Source organism: Stegostoma tigrinum, chromosome 23, assembly GCF_030684315.1.
Source record: "Stegostoma tigrinum isolate sSteTig4 chromosome 23, sSteTig4.hap1, whole genome shotgun sequence".
Lineage (NCBI taxonomy): Eukaryota > Metazoa > Chordata > Chondrichthyes > Orectolobiformes > Stegostomatidae > Stegostoma > Stegostoma tigrinum.
Genome location: NC_081376.1, coordinates 19930329 through 19951579, shown reverse-complemented (window position 1 = coordinate 19951579; position 21251 = coordinate 19930329). Strand labels below are relative to the sequence as shown.

The window sequence follows — 21251 nt, the reverse complement described above, 5'->3', positions numbered from 1 at the left end:
AGTAGCAGGGTTTTTTGCAAGCAGCTTTACTAAGAGGGAAGGCAGATCACCGTTGCAGTGCATATGTCATGTCTCATTGGTCATTCCTGCTCTGGGATACAGGGAATATTTACTGTAAAGTAAATTACAATAATCAAACTCCAATAATGTCAGCAGCATGAGTCACAGAACTGGCAAGAAACCTCTACAGTACTTCCAGCAACCCATTTCATATCAGGACCTGCAAAACACACACACAGACACAAAGAGAACATGATGAAGGATCTATTGCATGCAGTTAACATAAGGTCTTTGAAAGAATGAAAGAAATCACCAGTAAATAAATAATTTAATATTTGGCTCAGGATAAGATAATTTTTTTGTCATAGAAAATACATATTTCCAAATGAAAACAAAGAGGTGAATGAATTTTCAACAAACAAACCAAACCAAGTCAACTTACAAAAGAATACATTTATCAGAAGCTGATGACCAATGAGAGAGCACATAGCTACTCAACAGGTATCCTACTACCATTCCTGAGGACAATAACATGAAGATCAATGTTTACCACTCAGGCTCCCATAATGTTGAATAATCCAATCAGTCATGATTTTATTGTGTAGTGGAGCAGGTTTGAGGGGCTGAATGGCCTACTCCTGCTCCTGATGTGCATTATTTTTAAGTTTGTTTCACTACTGCGGTTTACAAATCTGGAGGTCACTGCTGTGAAGAACAAGTGGGAGCAAATTTACAGGAGATTTTAAAGAATTTTGATTTTCCATTTTCTTTGAACATTTATGTTCATTAATTCTAAAAGCATGGGAAATATAGCTATTTAGCGAGCAACAAGTGGTAGGTGTTCATTTGGCAGAGCAATTGCAAGCTATAGGTAAGGCGATGAAATCTCCGTTTTCTGACTTCTGTCAAACTGAGATCATCCAAAATTCTGATGGCCCTGTCCGAACTCAATGTCTTATTCATGTACATTAACTGTTCACTGTCCTACATCAGCTACACTAATCAAAATCTTGTTCTTAAAAGTCTCATCTTTGTTTTCAAGTTCCTCCACTGACCGCCCCTAATCTCTAATTTTCACTGGCCTGCAGGTATATTTGTAATTCTCCAATTCTGGTTTCTCAAACAAACCTGGTTTTAATCACTCTATTAATGGCAATTGCCTCTTCAACCACATAGCCCTAAGCTTTGGAATTCCTTCCCTTTGCCACCAATTTATTTTTCTTCCTTTAATAAGTTCCTCAAAACCGACCTCATTGACGAAGCCTTTGTTCATCCGTGATAACATCTCCGTTTCTGTTTCAATATCAAATTTTGCTCTTGGGAAACACCATGGACCATTTTATAATGGTAGATACAAACGAGTTCTATGTTCTGACAATGGTTCATTGACTTGTAATGCTAACATTGTTTTTCTCCCCACAGATCCTCTCTGACTGGATGTGTATTTTGAATTATTTTGGTTTTTAATTTTCATTTTCAGCATCCACAGTATTTTGCTTTTGCGCAATTTTAGTTTACAATTTTACTTCAGTTGCATAGATCCAGAGTTGCTGGCTCTAATCACCCCCATGTCTCTTGTCGTATTGGCAATGTGTGATTTGGAATAAAGTTGAAGACTGATATGTCCAGAACTAATGGACACTGCTAAGAAAATCTAACCATTAATAATTTACCTGAAGAAAGGCAAAGACAACCATAATAAATGATGTGGCTGTTTCCATGGTGATGTGTCTTCAGGGATATCTCAAAATGTCTCTGTCAGGGAAAAGGATGGTTATGGGACACGTCCAGATATTCTACTAAAAACTAGCACTAGTTTACAGCATAGTTCCAAAAACAACAAAAAAAAAGCAAACATACATGTTCCACAACCCTCCAGGATTGTTCGGGAATTAATTGTTAACTTCTCTGATACTACAATAACCAACTCAAAAGAAAAACATAAAGGAATTTAAATACGGTGGGTATTGTTACAATTTTCTTTGATCAGTTTAGTTTTTACATTGAACATGCAGGACAGAAATAGGCTAAACCTCCTAATGACACAACAAAGGCCAGGACTTTTAAGTGAAATGGGCAAAGAGGGAGTGGAGACCTGTATTTAGTTTTAAGCATTAACTTCAGATTAGAATGTAAAACAGCAGCCACACCTTGCCCGTCATGTGGCAGTAAAAGATCCCAAGATGCTATTTAAAAACCAGGGAATTTTTCTGGTGTTTTGATGAAGAGTAAGTTTTTATTTCACTTATGTTTCTTGCCCTGGTCTTCAAATTTTTCCTCCCTAGTTTGGTTTCCCCACCAGGGAATACTTCTTGACTTTATGAAATCCTTCAAATAGTTTAAACATCTCATTTAGATCACCTCTCTACAAAAGGGAATGAAAGCCATTTTTATGCAACATAATCATTTTTATAACTTAATCCTCCAAGGCCCACCATCAGTATGAATTTGGGTGTCCCTGTTATTGTCTCCCTCTTGCAGCCCACCAACTATTCACTGTTTCTCTCGATTTCATCGTACAATTCTTCCTCACCCTAATTCTGGTGGTATTTTAATATCTTTATGATAAATAGAACCTAATTGATTATTTGGCACATGGTCCACAGTATTCTTTATTCTCTTGGAATGCGTCAAGATTGATTTCACAGACTCTTAGGGACTGTTCTCTAAAACTTTTTCTAATGTAATTTTATACTGGTAATCATTAAAGATAGTTTTTCTTGGTTTGGCTTCAAGGGTTTCATATGATTTGGCCTCATGTTTTTTTTAAAAAAAGTGTTAGAAGCTGTTGTGATTCCTTCACCAGTTCTGTGGATGTTGGGATGGTTCTGTCATTTATCAGCTTTCCATGCTCTCACTAGACAAAAGGTGAGCGAACAGAGCCTGGATACCAGTTCCGGCAACACCTCCCACCTCTTGTTAGGTCACAGGAACATATTGGAGGCAGAAATGTTGAGTTTTCAAGTTATTCTACAATTCCAACCTCTCTAAGCCACATTGACATTTTTCAGGAGAAATGTGTTGTGCACCAGAGTTAAATACAATTAAGATTTAGAGGTAGGAATCTTGCTTTTTTAAAAAAAAATTTCTTCTCTCTTTTATCGTCCCTGAAATGACCAGTGATTAACTTGCATGTAGAGAGTACAGGTGGGGTGGGATGCAGATAGGGAGGTGGGAAAGTGGGGTGGATAAGAATTGATTAGCATAATACAGTTAATGTAGCACGCATGGATTTCCAAAAGGCCTTTTGATAAATTTACACCAAATAGGTTTGTCAGCAAACTTGAAGCCCATAGAATAAAAGAGACAATGGCGATATAGGTACAGAATTGGCTGAATAGTGGTGAACTTTTTTTTCTGTAGTGAAAGGGCAGGGGAAGTTTGCCAGGGCTCAGTATTAGGATCACTCTTTTGTTGATCTATATTAATGACCTAGCCTTGGATATTTGGGGCACAATTTCAAAATTGCAGAAGACAATAAACTTGGAAGTACTCTGAAGTTTGAAGATAATAGACAGACATCAATGAAGACATAGGCAGGCTGGGGAATGTGTGGGCACTTGGTAGATGAAATCTAATACAGAGAAGTGGAAAGATTTTGGCAGGAAGAGGAGAGCCAATATAACATAAAGAATACAATTCTAATGGGGTCCAGGAGCAGAAGTACATATGTACAAGTGACTGAAGGTGGCAAGGCAGTTTGGGAAAGTGGTTAATAAGATAGCCTGATTGTTAGGTTTTGTACATAAATGTAGAGTACAACAGCAACGGCATTTTGTTTAACCATTTTAAAATGCTGGATCAGCCTTAACTGGAAAATTGTGGTCAATTTTGGGCACCAGATTTGAAAAAGAAACTAAGAGGGTGCAGAAAAGATACAGGAGGATGATTCCGAGAACAACAGATCCAGAAATGAGCACAAAATGGCACATGGATGATCTTCTTGGAGAGGATTTAGGGGAGATTTGTTAAAGGTGTTCTGATACTAGGACAATTGGCAAAAGAAGCAGTGGTGATATTAGAGATAAAATTGTGCTTTACTCGGTCAATGGTCTGGAATGTACTGCCTGAAAATGTGATCAGGTCGGATCCAATTGTGGCTTTCATGAAGGAACTTGATAATTATTGAGGAGAAAGATTTACAGGGCTATGGGGAAGCGGGATAGACAGAATGGCTGAATCTTGCCATATTTTAGCAAAATGACAGTTTTGTTGAGTTTCATGGAAGGTTTCTGTTTGTGAGTTCTATTCCAGTTTTCTCATGCTATTGTTTCAAAGTCACCTCATTAACTACCCTACCACCTCCGTATAGCACTCCTCATGTCAGATGCTAGCTGGATTCTATTACTGTGCCGAGGAAGTAGCCACTGCTGGGATATTCCAAAATGCACCAGCATCTCTAGACCTATGTTCTCTTTAAAAGATTGCTGTGCATCCAGAGAAGCACTGTCAGACAAGAACTGCCCTGCATATGGCAAGTTAGGGGGAAACTGTTTCCTGTTTTTCAAACAGGCAGCTAGAGATCCTGACGGATCGGTTGGTGCAGATCAAGGACATCCTCTTCCTTTAGGACCAGCAGAGGATGCCAAGTCATCATGGCACGCCAGCCAGGTCAAAGATTGCCTTCATTTTTACAATCTCAGCCATTTGGAGGAATGCCCAGCAATGAAGGAAGAGGGACAATTACCTACTCCACCCTGCCAGCATGAATATCATTTGCTCCCTGCTGCCTCAGACTCATTCTCTCTGCTACAATATCCACCAATCACTAAGGCTCATGCTCTACAGCTCTCAATGTTGCTTGCAGCATCTGGCCTCACTTGCTCTCTCCCAATGAATTCCTGCTCCCAGACTGTTAACCCTGCATATCTTCTGCTCTACTTATTCACTTGCTCAGAACGCCTCTCCACTTCCCCCAGATCTGCACCAGCATACGCATCCTGACTTTGTGCCTGCCCTAAAACCACAAGGCAGTTTAAAAAAATGTAATGTGATCCTGATGCTCTAATTGATGGGGCATACTGCAAAAAGGCAGGGCAGGGCAAGGCAAGGGCAAGCCATGGATGCTGTGAACAGCCAGGTAGGTTCAAAATAAGTGTTAGGGGAGTGAGTTCACTACCCTGAGATGCAACCTGGTCCAGTCATGATTTGATTGCCTGGATCTGTGCATTAAGTGTCCTTTCAGCAACACTGCAATGATTACTGCCAGTGCAGCCCAAGGTCCAGCTTTAAATTGCAGAAGCATACTGTACATGAATCAAAGATGTTTCATGACACAGTAGCACATGAACAGGAGGGGCTTACGGCTGCTGTACATGGAGTGTGCCCTGATAGGTTGGTGCCAGCTGTCCAAGATGTAGGATTGGATGCAGCAAGCTGAAGTTGACAGGCACCTGTTCTGGCTTTCATGTCAGGAACTGTCAACATCTAATTTCCTCTCAGTGGGTGGAAGGGAAGGAAGCTGCATATTAATGAGGCAAGATTTGTAGTTGATGAGGCTGTTAACAAGTAATAGTCCAATTTAACAGGCATCTCACCATAGCCTACCGAAAATCTTGCCTGGATGCCTAGAACTGAGGGTAAATATAATTGAGTTGCTCTTGACGTCAAGAAAAGCCTCAACCAATTTTTTTCACACAGTTCTCCTAGATTTCTCACCATAAGCCATGTCATTCAGGACATTGTAAGATTCAGCCCAATGGGGTCAAAGGTGGTTTTCTGCACTGAACTGTTCTGTGATCTGTACTTTTTCCATGGCAGCAGATTCCACAGTTTCTCCAATTCCTGGATAAAGAGGTTTGTTCTGAATTCTTCTGTACTTGATTTCTCAAACAAGTTTTACACTGATGGTCTTTGGTTTTGATCGTCCTCATGAATGGGAATATTCTCCATCTACTCTATAAAGCATTTCATAATTTTAAAGGTCAATATTAGGTCAACCCTTTGCAACATTACAAAAGGAAACAAATATAGTTGTGCATGGAACAGGAATAAATGGAATCACTCAAACACCTTAGTGGTTGTGATACTAAGGCATACAGAACAGGAAGATCCCAAACTTTATCCATACTCAGTGTTAGGTTTGCTGGTCTTAATCTATTAAAGGGTAGTACAATTGCTGAGAATGACCCTACACTGGATGATGTGTAGGTGGGAGCAGAGATCAGCTAACATTCACTGTCCAGTGACTCTCAATCAGGCTTAATTGCAATTCCTTCCACTGTCTATCAGCTTGCTGTTGCTCAATGCTCAGGATTACACACTGTGAAGGCTGGGAAATCTCTAGTCCAGAAGGGTATGAATGCTCAGATGTTAGATATATCCAAGACTGACAGCAAACAGATCTTTGGATATTAGAAGAATAAAGAGATAGGAAGATTGCAGGAAAATGGAGTTGATTTAGAAGTGTGATGTTAGTGATTAGTAGAGAAGGCTTACAGGCATGTGTAGTCCTGTGCGGACAGTCATTGACCTCCAACTCAGCTCCCTTCCACAACCCTCCCAGCTCTAAGAGTGAGAAATTAATAGGATAAATAGATTGCAGTTTTGTATGAGGATTCAAGTACAGGAGCAATGCAGGGCATTGGTGAGGTCACACCTGAAATATTGTGTGCAGTTTTGGTCTCTTTATCTGCTCTGCTATAGACAGAATGCAGCAAAGCTTTACCAAATTGATCCCTGGGATGGCAAGACTGATGTATGAGGAAAGATTGAAGAGCTTAGGATTGTATTCACTGGAGTTTAGAAGAATGAAGGGAGTGTCTCATCGAAATCTATAAAATGCTGACAGGTTAGATACAGGAAGGATGTTTCCAATGGTGGAGGACTTCAGAACAAAGGGGCATAGTTTAAGAACAAGGGATAAAACTTTCAGGACTGAGCTGAAGAGTGGCGAGCCCATGGAATTCACTACCACAGAAAGTGGTTGAAGCCAAAACATTGTGTTTTCAAGGAGGAGGGAGATAAAGCTCTTGTAGCTGAAGGGATTATGGTATGGGTCTGGAAGCAGCAAGATTACAGTATTGAGCCTGATTATCAGCCATGATCATATTCATTGGCGGAGCAGACTTGAGGGGTTGAATGGCCTACTCCTGCTCCTATCCCCTACGTTTCTATGTTGTAATGAAGGATTGCCTCACATTAAGGAATGTGAAAGCCAGAATACAAAATACAATCTTTAATTCTGCCAAAACTCTCTTTTTTTCGGGGGGGAGCAGGGGGGTGAATATTTGCTGATCAGGATGGGTCACATGAGCTTTGAACTCTGTCAGTAAACTCACAGCACCCAAAATTCTTGCACTTCGAGAACAAACTTGTTGTGTCTGTCTTAATCTCAGAATGGACCAATGCATCTTACAGCTAAACGGAAACTTTTTTCAAGAGTAGTCACTGTTGTGGCACAGGAAATGTAACGACCAAATAATGCATAGCAATCTCTAAACAAAAATGATAACAAACCGTTTTACTTTAGTGATTTACTATTGGTTAAAGGATAATTTTTAGGTAGGACGCTGAAGAAAATTCTTCAATTAATTAGTGGCTTTAGAAACTTTTATAGTGACCTGAAAAGCTGAATGAAACCTTTGGTTAAGCAACTAATTCAAAAAAGCTACACCTTCAGCAGTGTAGCATTCCCTCAGCACTGGCATTGAAACGGGACTTGAAAACTCTGACAAATATGATTTCATTACCTTTCAGACACCTTCCTCAAGTTCTTAAGCTTTGCTACCTTGAAGGACTCTGCCTGAGGCAATCCATTAATAGTTGACAACCAGCCCTCACACTGCTCCTTGAAGTAAATAGCACCATTTATAACACTAGGTAGACAGAATCATATTGGTTGCATTTCATCACCTGCTAATTGTAAGGGGAAAAACACTGGGTTCATTCTCCCTCTAAGTCCCACCAGAGAAAGTGACATTGATAAGCTTCTGTGTTGTGTATTAGCAGGCCCGACGTAACATGTTCCACATATATTTCGATCTGTCAAGTTAATAAACGACTCTGCATTTCTTCAACCTTATGCACTGTTCCAAAAGCAATATATAACATTAACATACGTGCATGCTCTCAAGTATTATATATAAAATTGACAGACTACATAAATTTCCTCCTCCCTTCCATATCTCTGCCAATGTCTCTTCTGACAGTTTACACTTCAAGCCGGGGGGGGGGGAGGGAGATCTGTGGGCTGCAATTTGCATTGCCAGCCCTCTAGATGCTAGCAGACAGGCCACCCTATAAGAGCTTGTCTGTACACACAGCAGTAGAGACTGCATCAACCAACAGCAGTCAGTAAAGGGGCCTCTGCTGTTCAAAGACACGCCAAAGAGAGAGAGAGAGAGAGAGAGAAAGAAGCACTGCAGAGAAAATTTAAAAGCCAAATTGACTTACGTTGGATGTTGTCTTCCTGCAGTTCTAAACAAGATTTCTCCCATCACACAATCCTCTCTCCCCCTCCTACTCTTAAAACACATTAGATTCTGAAATCAACAATGTCGGAGGCTGAAACGAGCAGCTGGTCCCTTTCAGTTTCCCTGTTGCAAGAAGAAATCGAACATCGAAAGCATGCGTTAGAGAGGCAGGAAAAACAACTAACACTGGCTACTTAAGACATGGTCCCGGAGACGCCGATCTAGATGAGGATCGGTTCCGAATCTCTCCGATACACCCTCCGCCTCCCCTCCCCCATTTTCCGAGACGCATTAATTCACAGCGATCCTTTTGCCCCCGCCCGGGTTAGGTGTTTTTTTTGTTGTTTGTTGCTGGCACTGCTAACAGCTTGCAAGATTTACCTGCAGTCATTTTCTGTTTCCTAGGTCTTCTTTATCTGTTCCACAGGGAATGTGTGTGTGACAGAGAGAGAGAGAGAGGGAAAAGACAGGGAGGTGGGGGGGGGGAGGAGGGAGTTGGTGGTAGAATCCAAAAAAACACAATCCGGATCCTTCAGAAATCCAGAGAGAGAGAGAGAAAAATGCAGAATTTTTATTAACTCTTCATTCTTTCTGCGCAATCTCAGCAGCCATGTTGTTCCAACTCACAGAAAGAGAGGGGAAAAAACAGTTTAACACCAGTGGCACCTGAATGCATGGGTACTAAGCACTGAGGTCTACACAGTGCTGTATTTTTTCACATGGCCAAGTCCCAGATACCTCGCAGCTTGGGCAGGGGAAGGAGGTCCTTGTGAAGAGGTACTTCCTCCTGTCAGGTAGTCTCTCTCTCTCTCTCCCCCTGTCTGTCTAAGATGCAGTTCAGCGTTTTGTGAGCAGGCTACCCCACACTCCTCTCTGCTGTCTGATAGTTCTGGGAATGTGAGAATGAAGAGGAGGAGCTCAGCTCAAACCCTGCTCCCAAAAGCTGGTGACCCGCTCCTCATCCTTAAGCATTTTCTTTTTCTTGAATGAATTATAGATGATTTAATTAGAAGTGCAAGGCCCCGTTTGACTGATTCACCATTAATCCACTATAACTGCATTTGTTTAAAATGCTAATGGATACCCTTATATGAGTGGGGAAAATGGGATTCATTATGCGTCAAAAGGTGCATTATCACATTTTCCAAAAGTTACATATTATCTTTACTATGTAATAAAACTAGCATCAATTTATTGGAGGGAGGCAGATCCGGTTAATGTTAACAATGTAGTCCTGTTTCAATATCAAAATCCGAAAGCCTAAAATTCTTCTTTTATGCAATTAATATAGACCAAAGTAAAACCCTTCCCATTCACATCTATTGTATAGAATTCAAAGGCAACCCTCTTAATCACTGATCACTCCTCGTTCAAAAAACGTGTGTAAAGACAAACTAAATAGCTGCAGGCCAGTCAGTGTAACTGCAATGGTGGAGAAACTTATAGAAACAATAATATGGGACAAAATGAATGGTGATTTAGCCAAATGAGTTAATTAATGAAAGCCAGCACAGATTTATTAAAGACAAATACTGTTTAACCGCCTTATGATGTTTTTTGATGAGGTAACAGGGTTAACTGTTGGTGAAATGTATATGGCCAGAAAACTTCAGCAAAGTTGGAGCACAAGGAATGCAATAAAAGGAAAAAGTGCAACATGGATATAAAGTTGGCTGAGTGGCAGGAAACAAAGGGTAATGGTTAACCATTGTTTTTTCTGGTTGACGAAAGGTTTACAGTGGAGTTGTCAAAGTCAATGTTATGATCCCTGCTCTTCCTGATACATAGTAATGACCCAGACCTTCATGTATTGGGCATAATTTGAAGACAATATAAACTTGTAATTATTGTGAACTATGAGGAGGATAATGTACAAATTCAGTAGGACATAGGCAGGTTTGTGGAACAAGTGGACTGGTGATAGATTAAATTTCTCATTGAGAAGTGTAGAGTGATTAATTTTGGTATGAAAATCAAATGCACCAATTAAGATCAGTTGAACTCTTGACTACAGTATGTTGTTGTGAATTCTCTTCAGAGATTTCAATCTTTGAAAAGCCTGTAGTATTACTTATTTGTCCACAGGTAGTATACCTGCTTACATATGACATGTTGACTACACTTAATTTTTATTTATCTTTTGTTTGTAAAATTAAACCACTTCTTCCACGGTTTTCCAGCTGACCACAAATCTTATTGTAGATTCCCTAGCATGCAATATCATACTCCAGTCTATACAAGAGACCAATTCCCATTCTGATGTCACTTCCTCAATATACAACAACAGTGCTGGAAATCACTCCAACAAGAACCGAAGAACTTAAAAGTCTTAGCCACAAAACCACGGAGTTGCATCCACAGGCACCACTCCAATTCATGCAAATCGATGTCTCAAGGGAGACAAAGGCAGTTATCATCCGAAGGCTGGGGTATGCTTTTTGATCAACACCTCCTGGTGCTCAGACATAGCAAGTCACTACTCCCTGGACCTAGAATACCTTACAGCAAAATGCTGTTCCTACTACCTATCACGAGAGTTCACCTCTGTCATCCTGACAGCAGTATACATACCACCCCACGTGGACATGATGAATGCCCTGGACGAGATGTACACTGCCAAAAACATACTAGAGACAAATTTCCCCAAGTTGTGGCACAGTGGCACAGTGGTTAGCACTGCTGCCTCACAGCGCCAGGGACCTGGGTTCAATTCCACCCTTGGGTGACTGTTTGTGTGGAGTTTGCACATTCTCCCTGTGTCTGTGCAGGTTTCCTCCCACAGTCCAAAGATGTGCAGGCTAGGTGGATTGGCCATGCTAAATTGTCCATATTGCTCAGGGGTGTGCAGCTTAGGGGGTTTAGGGGGATGGGTCTGAGTGGGATGTTCCAAGGGTTGGTGTGGACTTGTCGGGCCAAAGGGCCTGTTTCCACACTGTAGGGATTCTGGGATTCTATGAAAATCATGGAGAAACAATGCAAACTAAAGGGTGCAGAAGCAGAGAGATTCATGCATTTGTGCAAAATCATTGGAAGTACTGGAAAAGTTTGGGAGAGGAGTTAATAAAGCATATTGAATCTTGGGCATAATATACAGGAGTAGAGAGTACAACCGCAAAGAACTAAAGAACTGATCGTTGACTTCAGAAAGGAAAGGAGAACATGCCCCCATCCACATCAATGGAATCAAGGTGAGAGGGTGGAGATTGTCGAGTTCCTTGGAGTGATGTTGACCGACTTCCTATTTGGATGCGATGGTCAAGAAGGCACATAAACACCTCTTCTTCCTCAGGTGGCTGAGGAAATTTATCATGTCGATAAGGATCCTCACCAACTTCTACAAATGCATCATTTAAAGCATACTGCCCAAGTGCATAACAGCCTGGTCTAACAACAGCTCTGCCAGAATGTAAGAAATTACAAAAGGTTGTGTGCACAGCGCAGACCATCACAGAAGCCAACCTTCAATCCACGGATAATGAAACGTGAGGCTGGATGAACACAGCAGGCCCAGCAGCATCTCAGGAGCACAAAAGCTGACGTTTCGGGCCTAGACCCTTCATCAGAGAGGGGGATGGGGTGAGGGTACTGGAATAAATAGGGAGAGAGGGGGAGGCGGACCGAAGATGGAGAGAAAAGAAGATAGGTGGAGAGAGTGTAGGTGGGGAGGTAGGGAGGGGATAGATCAGTCCAGGGAAGACGGACAGGTCAAGGAGGTGGGATGAGGTTGGTAGGTAGATGGGGGTGCGGCTTGGGGTGGGAGGAAGGGATGGGTGAGAGGAAGAACAGGTTAGGGAGGCAGAGACAGGTTGGACTGGTTTTGGGATGCAATCCACGGACTCCATTTACACATCTTGCTGCCGCAGAAAGGCTGTCAACATCATCAAAGACCCAATGCACCCTGGTGATGAACTTCTACAACCTCTTCTGTCAGGGACAAGATACAGAAGTCTGAACACACGCACCAGCAGGTTCAGGAACAGGTTCTTCCTTGCCATTATTAGACTGATGAATAGACTGTCTAGTCTCAAATAGTGCTGATCTTGCTAACGTTAATTTCGCCTAGCGCACACCGTAAGTAATGTAACCTGTAAGCCTCCAAGTCTTTTTACAACCTCTGATCTACCTGTATTGCTCGTAAACAAAGCTTTTTCACTGTACTTCAGTACACGTCACAATAAATTAATCAATCAATCAAGAAGTTACGTTAAACCTGTAAAAAACTCTGGTTTGGTCTGAGCTGGAGTATTGTGGCCAATCTGGAAATTTGACATTAGGAAGGACATGAAGATATTTAGAGGATGTAAAAAAAAGATCAATGAGAATGGCTGAAGGATGAGCAACTTCAGGTATGTCGATACATTGGAGAAGGTGGGACTCAGAACGAAAAAAGGTGGTATTACAAATCATGAGGTATCTAGACAGCAGGTAGTGAGAAAAGTAGAAGCATTGTAAACTCCAGGACACAGGTTTCAGGTAATTAGCAAAAGAAGCAATGGCATCATGAGGAACTGAGAATGGTTAAGATCTGGAATGCACTGCCTGAAAGTGTGGTGGAGGCAAATTCAATTCGAGCATTCAACATGAAATTAGATTGATATGAAAGTGGAATAGCGTGTAGGGCTACTGGGAGTAGGTGGGGCAGTGGCAGCAGGTGAATTGCTTCTTTGGAGAGCCAGCAGACACACAATGGGCTGTAGAGTCTGCTTATTTCTGATAACCATTCTATGAAGATTATGTTATCTTGTTTGTACATTCCAGTGGCGGTACTCAGTCAGTTAAGTGTGAGAACCTGCACTGCAAAGTGTCCCAAAATTTAGATTCAAAAACAATCTGAAAACTAACCTCAGAAACTTGCAAGTAGGATCCCAGTACATGGATAGAAAATATTCTTGGTTAGACCCAAATAGATTAGTCTCTGTCATCAAGTGATTTTGACATTTGAGGAAGATGGAGTCAATTGCCTTTGGAAAAAGCATGAATTGTGCACAGCTTGTGCCTCCATCCATTCCAATACTGACCTTATTTGCAGTATTTGTAATTGTTTGTACAACTGAGTCTCTAACTTGACATGTGAAATGACATTAACTTCGACTGTAAACTAGTCTCTTTATTTGCTGAACAATCATCTGCTGAAGTGATGGTTGAATCCATCACTCAATTCAAATATCAGTGTATGTTCTCAACTGAAAAATGGCAGCCATGATCCATCTACTCACTTGCAGCTGCATGTGTGATGTCATAACAGCATAATGTTAAATTTTAAACTAGTTGGAAGATTTGACAGTCTTGGCACCGACAATGATCAGTCTGTAAACCTCTTTGGTCCCTGGTTTCAATAAAAAAAACTGATTAATTGTCAGACAACACTGCATTGCACCAATATAGAGGTCAAACTATTTAACAATCATCAGAAGAACCAATTTGAAAATACATTTTCAAACTAATTATAAATGGTGTACACCACTTATGCCTGTAAATCAGTGTTGTGTTTTTCCAGATTTAGCAACCAGTTTAAAATTTTTGTGTAAGAAATTGTATTGGTCTGGTTACTTGTTTCCTGTATAGAATAAATTTTGTGTAACAAACATGGTCATTTTTGCCACATTCAGTCAGGTGCGACTCTCTCAATGTTTCAAATTTAATTGCAACTAGTTGTGGTATTGTCCATAATGGCAGCCTTAAAATATATTTTTAAAAAATTTTGCATTCTGATCTATTCAAAAGGAGCAAATTCCTTTACATTAACTCATATTACATACAATTCAAATGAATAGAAACCAATTTACTTAGAACCATCAACAAAACAATGGAAGGAGTTTTGACAATGCAATCGAACAGCATTTATTCAGCAATAATTTTGTATGCTGATGCTCAAGTCAGGTTCACCCCACTTGGCTCCAGACTTAATTACAGCCTTGGTTCAAAATGGAAAAATATTTGAATTTTCGAAAAGAGGTGAGAGTGATTGACCTTGGCATCAATGCAGCATTTGAAAGAATGTGGCATTAAGGAACTCGATAAAACTGAAGTCAATGAGAATCGACTTGTTGGAGTCAAATATAGCTCAAAGTTTGTGAATATTAGAGATAAACCATCTTAGTCTCAGATCATTGCTGTAGGAAGTCTTCAGATCATGGATAGAATTCTGAGCCAACCATCTTCAAAGCTTCATCAATAATGTTCCCTTCATCACAAGGTCAGAAGTGGGCCCATTCATTGACAATTGTACTATGTTCAGTTTCATGTGCAACTCCTCCACAAATAACAAGACCGGACAACATTCAGACAGATCAATTTCCTTTCCGTTCATACCCACTATATGAAATTCTAGCGACATTCATCCTCATTACATAGAACTCTAATAGATCAAACTCTTTCACATCTGCTTCTGGACTAGAAAAGAGCCATGTTAACAGGGACTCTGGCTTTTGATTTACTATCCCATTTCCATTAATATCTTTGCACTGATTTAAACTATCAGCCCACAAATCCTAGGTGCTGCATATAATGTGAGACAGGCAACTAAGACCCATTTTGTGGAGCTTGAAAAGCACAGCAGGTCAGACAGTGCCGGAGGAGCAGGGAAGTCAACGTCTTGGGCCAAACCCCTATAGATGGGTTTCAGGTCGAAACATTGATTCTCCTGCTCCTCGAATACTATCTGACCAGCTCTACTTTCCAGCTCCACATTTATTGACTCCTGCTTCCAGCATGTACAGTCCTTACTGTGTCTAAGACCATGTTTGTCTGTTTAAGTAGTTCAAGTCTTTGTTAAAGGTCCCATGGCCATGTTAGGAGGAGAACAGGAAGACTGCCCAGAGAGATAAACCAATTTTCAACAATTAATTACCATCAGATATCATTTGACTAGGAATGAATTGTAGTGCAAGCAAGGGCATATTAAACCAAATAATCTCCTTCTAAGCCTAAAATGTTTTGATATCTCTATGTTTGTAATACAGGTACTTTCTAATCAGTCTGTTTGGTGAAGTTATTATACATTGCTGGGAGTCGATTTAGCTTTGGCTGGAAGCTGATTTATGATGCCAAAAGTATGGACTGAATTCCCACAACTGAAGGACTCACCTGCTCAACCACCTAAGGTCTGTGCTGACCCTCAGATTAATCCTACCGTCATCTGTCCTCTCTGAGAAAACAGCCATCCCTATGATCTTGCAAGACTGTGGAAACTTTATTCATTTCTGATGTAGGGGGAATTAAACCTGGAGCTGCTGGCTTAGAGGTAGGGACACTACCACTGCTCTACTAAGCCCCATTGTTTATAATACATTGTGGCTATTGAAATAGCTGAAATAGTTCCTATTATACCACTTAAAGCATAAATATAAATTAGTTAGAATGGCAATCAGGTGTACCTCTGGAAGCAAAAGGAATTGAGAAATGGCAATCATGGGCCTAGATGGATGTTCAGATTAATTGAGGGAGGCAAAGTCACTTCTACGTTCTGAAATTCTTAGTTTTGCATTCAATATCAGAGTGAGTCTCAAGTAATTTGGTGTTTGTAACACCAGGCTATTAATTGTAATTAGACACAAATAACAGAGTATTGCAATAATATTCCTTCCTGGTTTCAATAAAAACATAGAAGATAGGAGCAAGGGTGGGCCACTCGACCCTGTGAGTCTACTCCACCATTCAATCTGATCATCAAGCTCAATACCCTAATGTCACCAACCTCACCCCTTTCCATATCCGTTTAGCTTCAAGAGTCATATTTACCTCCTTCTTGAAAGCACATAATATTCTGGCCTCAGCCACATCTGTGCGAGGTGAATTCCACACTCCCGCTGAAGTCTGCAGTGTAAACCTGCTTGGAGAAAAAAAATTAGGTAATTTTCTGTCAGGTTATCTGAGAGAGAGAGAGAGAGAGAATAAGTGAGAGATTGAAATAGACGTAGACCCTTATTTTCTCTTGGAAGTTACAGACTAGAAATATGGGATGTGTTTTGACTTTGGCTAATTCTGTTTGAAAAGGGGTCAAATATTGAATATTGTAATAATCAACAGTGCAATTTGTGTTAATACTAAATAGATGATGTTGGAAAAATATTACAAATCTCTTCCTGTTTTAATTTCCATTTAAATCAATCACAGTGAATTGTGTAATGGGTAGATGATCCAACAACGTCCATTTTGTACTACCAACTGATACACAATTACCCTTTCTGAACTATTGCCCATAGGTTTTCACTGGAAAAGTTAGATTAAAACTGCCCCTTGAAGTTTAATTTAAATTTAAAATAATACATATTTTTAAAAAATCTCCTTAATGCCAACGACACAGATAATAAACAGTTTCACAGCAAGTGTGTAAATCTTAATTCAATTTCTCCAATTCCTGAGGAGGAATTTTAGCCATGGATTATAGGAGGAACTAATTCATGTTTGTACTTTCAAGCAGAAAAACATAGTTAAGTAATTAATAATTTAACTTTGCTTTTTAAATATAAAATACTATAGTTTACTTCTTGCCGTTTACATGTTCCATACAGTTTGTAATCAACATGGATGACCATCTTAACTAATTTTCACTTGCTTTTCCTTTGAGGGCTCTGAGATTTGTACAGTGATAAGTGCAAGCTCAGGATCAGTGCAGAGATGGTGTCAGCCCTAGCTCCACGGGTAATTATCTCACTGCTGAGTTCCAGTAACTTGACCATGTGTCAAGGTGGACACCCCAGCACAACAGAAGGAAAACTGCAGGTTTTCAGATCAGATGGTAACTGTCTTCCCTGTCAGCTGGGCACAAAAGATCAACTTTGAAGTGGAGCAGTGCTAATCTGAACAATATTTATCCCTAACAGAACAATTAAGTAGATTACCTGGTGATCACATTGATGTTTGTGGGAACTTGTGTGTAAATTGGCTGTGACATGTCCTCAATGAGTGTTTATACTTCAAAAGTCCATAATTGACTATTAAATAAGTTGGGCCACGCTGAGATGTTGAAAGTTGGAAGTACTTTTTCTTTGATTTCTTCCTTCCAATTTTCTATTAGCATTTGAATTCCTCAGATTGTACAACATCCAGCCAAAGCCAATAAAATGTGGAGCTGGTAAAGCACTGTCTTGATGATGAGTGATGACCCAAAACGTTGACTTCCCTGCTCTGCAGATGCTGTCTGACTGGCTCTGCTTTTCCAGCTCCACATTTATTGACTTTAGCTTCCAGCTCGACATTTATTGACTTTAGCTTCCAGCATTTATGGTCCTTACTGTCTCCAAGTACAGCCAAAGCCAAACCAGTACAAAATTGCTTTTGATCCAGCGACACAATTTTTAACCATTTAATTAGTATAGCCCATTCCGATTTCAGAATCCAAAAATGTCAAGTTCATATTTTATGGACAGCGTTTTTTAAAAGAGAGTCCAGTAACAAAGATGATTCTAAGGCTTAAAGAGCAAATTCATCTTGTAGACACTTGTCCAAAAAAGTTCACTTCTTGGAGTAGCTTAGTTGTTAGTGCTGCTGCCTCACAGCATCAGGGACCTGGGTTCAATTCCAGCCTTGGGCGACTGTCTGTGTAGAGTTTCCACTTCTCCTTGTGTCTGCATGGGTTTCCTCTGGGTGCTCTGATTTCCTCCAACAGTCCAAAGATGTGCAGATTAGGTGGATTGGCCATGCTCAATTGTCTGTAGTGTCCAGGGATGTGTAGGTTAGATGGATTTGCCATGGTAGGTGTGGGGTTACAGGGATAGGGTGGAGGGGTGGGTCTTGGTGGGATACCCTTTGAAAGTTCAGTGTAGGCTTGATGGTCGAATGGCCTGCTTCCACACTGTGGAGATTCTATGATTCTTCCTTAAATACAGCACTTTGAGATTTTAGCTGGTTGTCATTCTCTCAAGCTAGGAACTTTTTCAATGACAAACTTTTAAATAGTTAGAATCATGTTTTACAGCCAGCATTCGAGTTAAAATTTGGCAACCTTCAATTGCGATGCAACTAAAGTGATGTAAGTATTGGATATCCTTGGGAAACAAGACAGTGCGCTGTTGTACTGACTTTTCTGGCTGTGCTATATTCCAACTAGCTTGTTAAAGTCAAGTAATCTGGTTCTGTATTGACTTATCTTAGTGTAACCTTCACAGGAACTCGGTAAATCAGTAGTCGAGGTGAATTCTACAAAAATATTTAAAAGAAAATGATCGACACTCATGAGGCAAGATTCACAAATCTTACACCATAGAGCAAGACCATTTAGACTGTTGGGCCTGTATTAGGAATTTGTAAGAGCTAATAAATTAGTTTCACTCCCTGTGTATGTTTCCCATCAGAAAATCAAAGGAGTGAAGCAGTCAACCAATGTTCCAGTGGATGTTGCACCTTTTGAGTCATGGAAATCCCAGGTTTGCATTCTTGCCCATGGCTGAGGCAGACAATTACATTGGGCCTGGAAATGGCCCCAGCACTCTTGGGCTAGGAAGAGAAAATAACAAATTCAGTCTTGCCAAATACAATCCTCTCAGTTTAGTCTTGATCGTGAGGATAGTTTTGTGCTATTGACAATTAAACAGCACTACCATTGATAAGGACTATCAAAAGGCACTTACTCAACAATGACTTGCTTATTGATGCTTCATTTGGCTCCAATTGGAAATGCTCAGCTTCAGACCTAATTATAGCCTTAATCCAAATGTAAGCAGAAACTGGATTCTAGAGATGAGGTGCGAGTGACTGTCCATGACATCAAGGAGCACAAGCAAAACTGAAGTCAATGGGAATCAGGGAGAAAATTTTCCACTAATTAGAGCCAAACCTGGCACAAAGGAAGCTGGTTGTGATTGTCATCTGAACTGCATGTTATCGATGAAGGAGATCCTCAGGCCCATCATCAGCTGTTTCATCAATAACCTTTTCTTTAGTCAACATAAGGTCAGAAGTGGAGATCGTCACTGATGATTAGACTGTGATCATTACCAATCGTGACACTTCAAAAAATGAAGAAGTCTCAGCCTGCCTTCCTTGATACATTTCAAATAGACCTCTTGGGAACATACCTAAGAACTGTCAGTCCATGGAACTATGTCCCAAGTAAAAGGCAGAGACTTCACAACTTCAGTCTGTCCCAAAAACTTTGCAGCCAATTGAGTACTTTTGAAATATAGTAACTGTAGCAATGCAGGAAACTCAGCAATCAATTTCCATGCAATAAATTCCCACAGATAACAATGTACTAATGTCTCGATCACCTGTTTTGGTGATGTTGATTGAATGATAAATGCTGGCTAATACCCTGAGGAGAGCTTATCTGCTCTTTTTTTGATTTGGAGTAATTATTGTGACCACCAGAATGATGGATAAAAAGCTGGGGGCACTTGTACATATGACATCAGCCACGACAGGGTTTAGAATTTTCACCTACAATGCAGACATAACCGGGTTCTACGTGCAGTGATGACAGCATTAGTTGGTGTCATATTAAACTCATGTCAGTGATGAATAAGCCTCTAGAAACAACAAATTCGGGATAGAATACTAAACACATGGAAGAAGTTGGGTTGATTATGAAGTGAAAGTATGAATTTCTAAAGGAGAGTTTGTGTTCAACTAACTTGCTGGAGTTTTCTGAAGAGATAACAGAAAAGCTAAATGAGGCCACTGTTTATATGGTAAACATGGATGTTGAAATCATTTGACACAATGCCACAATGCAGACTGGAGGGAAGTTATAGGCCGTGGTATAAAAGGGATTATAGCAACATAGAACATAGAACAGTACAGCACAGAACAGGCCCTTCAGCCCACAATGTTGTGCCGACCATTGATCCTCATGTATGCACCCTCAAATTTCTGTGACCATATGCATGTCCAGCAGTCTCTTAAATGACCCCAATGACCTTGCTTCCACAACTGCTGCGGGCAATGCATTCCATGCTCTCACAACTCTCTGTGTAAAGAACCCGCCTCTGACATCCCCTCTATACTTTCCACCAACCAGCTTAAAACTATGACCCCTCGTGCTAGCCCTGGGAAATAGTCTCTGGCTCTCAACTCTATCTATGCCTCTCATTATCTTGTATACCTCAATTAGGTCCCCTCTCCTCCTCCTTTTCTCCAATGAAAAGAGACCGAGCTCAGTCAACCTCTCTTCATAATATAAGCCCTCCAGTCCAGGCAGCATCCTGGTAAACCTCCTCTGAACCCTCTCCAAAGCATCCACATCTTTCCTATAATAGGGCGACCAGAACTGGACGCAGTATTCCAAGTGCGGTCTAACCAAAGCTTTATAGAGTTGCAACAAGATCTCACGACTCCTAAACTCAATCCCCCTGTTAATGAAAGCCAAAACACCATATGCTTTCTTAACAACCCTGTCCACTTGGGTGGCCATTTTAAGGGATCTATGTATCTGCACACCAAGATCCCTCTGTTCCTCCACACTGCCAAGAATCCTATCCTTAATCCTGTACTCAGCTTTCAAATTCGACCTTCCAAAATGCATCACCTCGCATTTATCCAGGTTGAACTCCATCTGCCACCTCTCAGCCCATCTCTGCATCCTGTCAATGTCCCGCTGCAGCCTACAACAGCCTCTATACTGTCAACGACACCTCCGACCTTTGTGTTGTCTGCAAACTTGCTGACCCATCCTTCAATCCCCTCATCCAAGTCATTAATAAAAATTACAAACAGTAGAGGCCCAAGGACAGAGCCCTGTGGAACCCCACTCACCACTGACTTCCAGGCAGAATATTTTCCTTCTACTACCACTCGCTGTCTTCTGTTGGCCAGCCAATTTTGTATCCAAGCAGCTAAGTTCCCCTGTATCCCATTCCTCCTGACCTTCTGAATGAGCCTACCATGGGGAACCTTATC

At 40.7% G+C, this 21251-nt stretch overlaps 1 protein-coding gene across 3 annotated transcripts in view; it reads right to left on the bottom strand.

The window, feature by feature from the left end:
- LOC125462284 (transcription factor 20) overlaps positions 1-9246 on the bottom strand; it is a 43450-nt gene extending 34204 nt beyond the window's left edge. For all 3 annotated transcript variants that reach the window (XM_048552135.2, XM_048552137.2, XM_048552136.2), the window contains exons 1-2: positions 8796-9246; positions 8395-8537 (exon numbers count right to left, since the gene is read on the bottom strand). The gene's annotated coding sequence lies outside the window, so the exon portion shown is untranslated. The remainder of the gene's footprint in view (positions 1-8394; positions 8538-8795) is intronic.
- Between the last annotated feature and the right edge of the window lie 12005 nt (positions 9247-21251).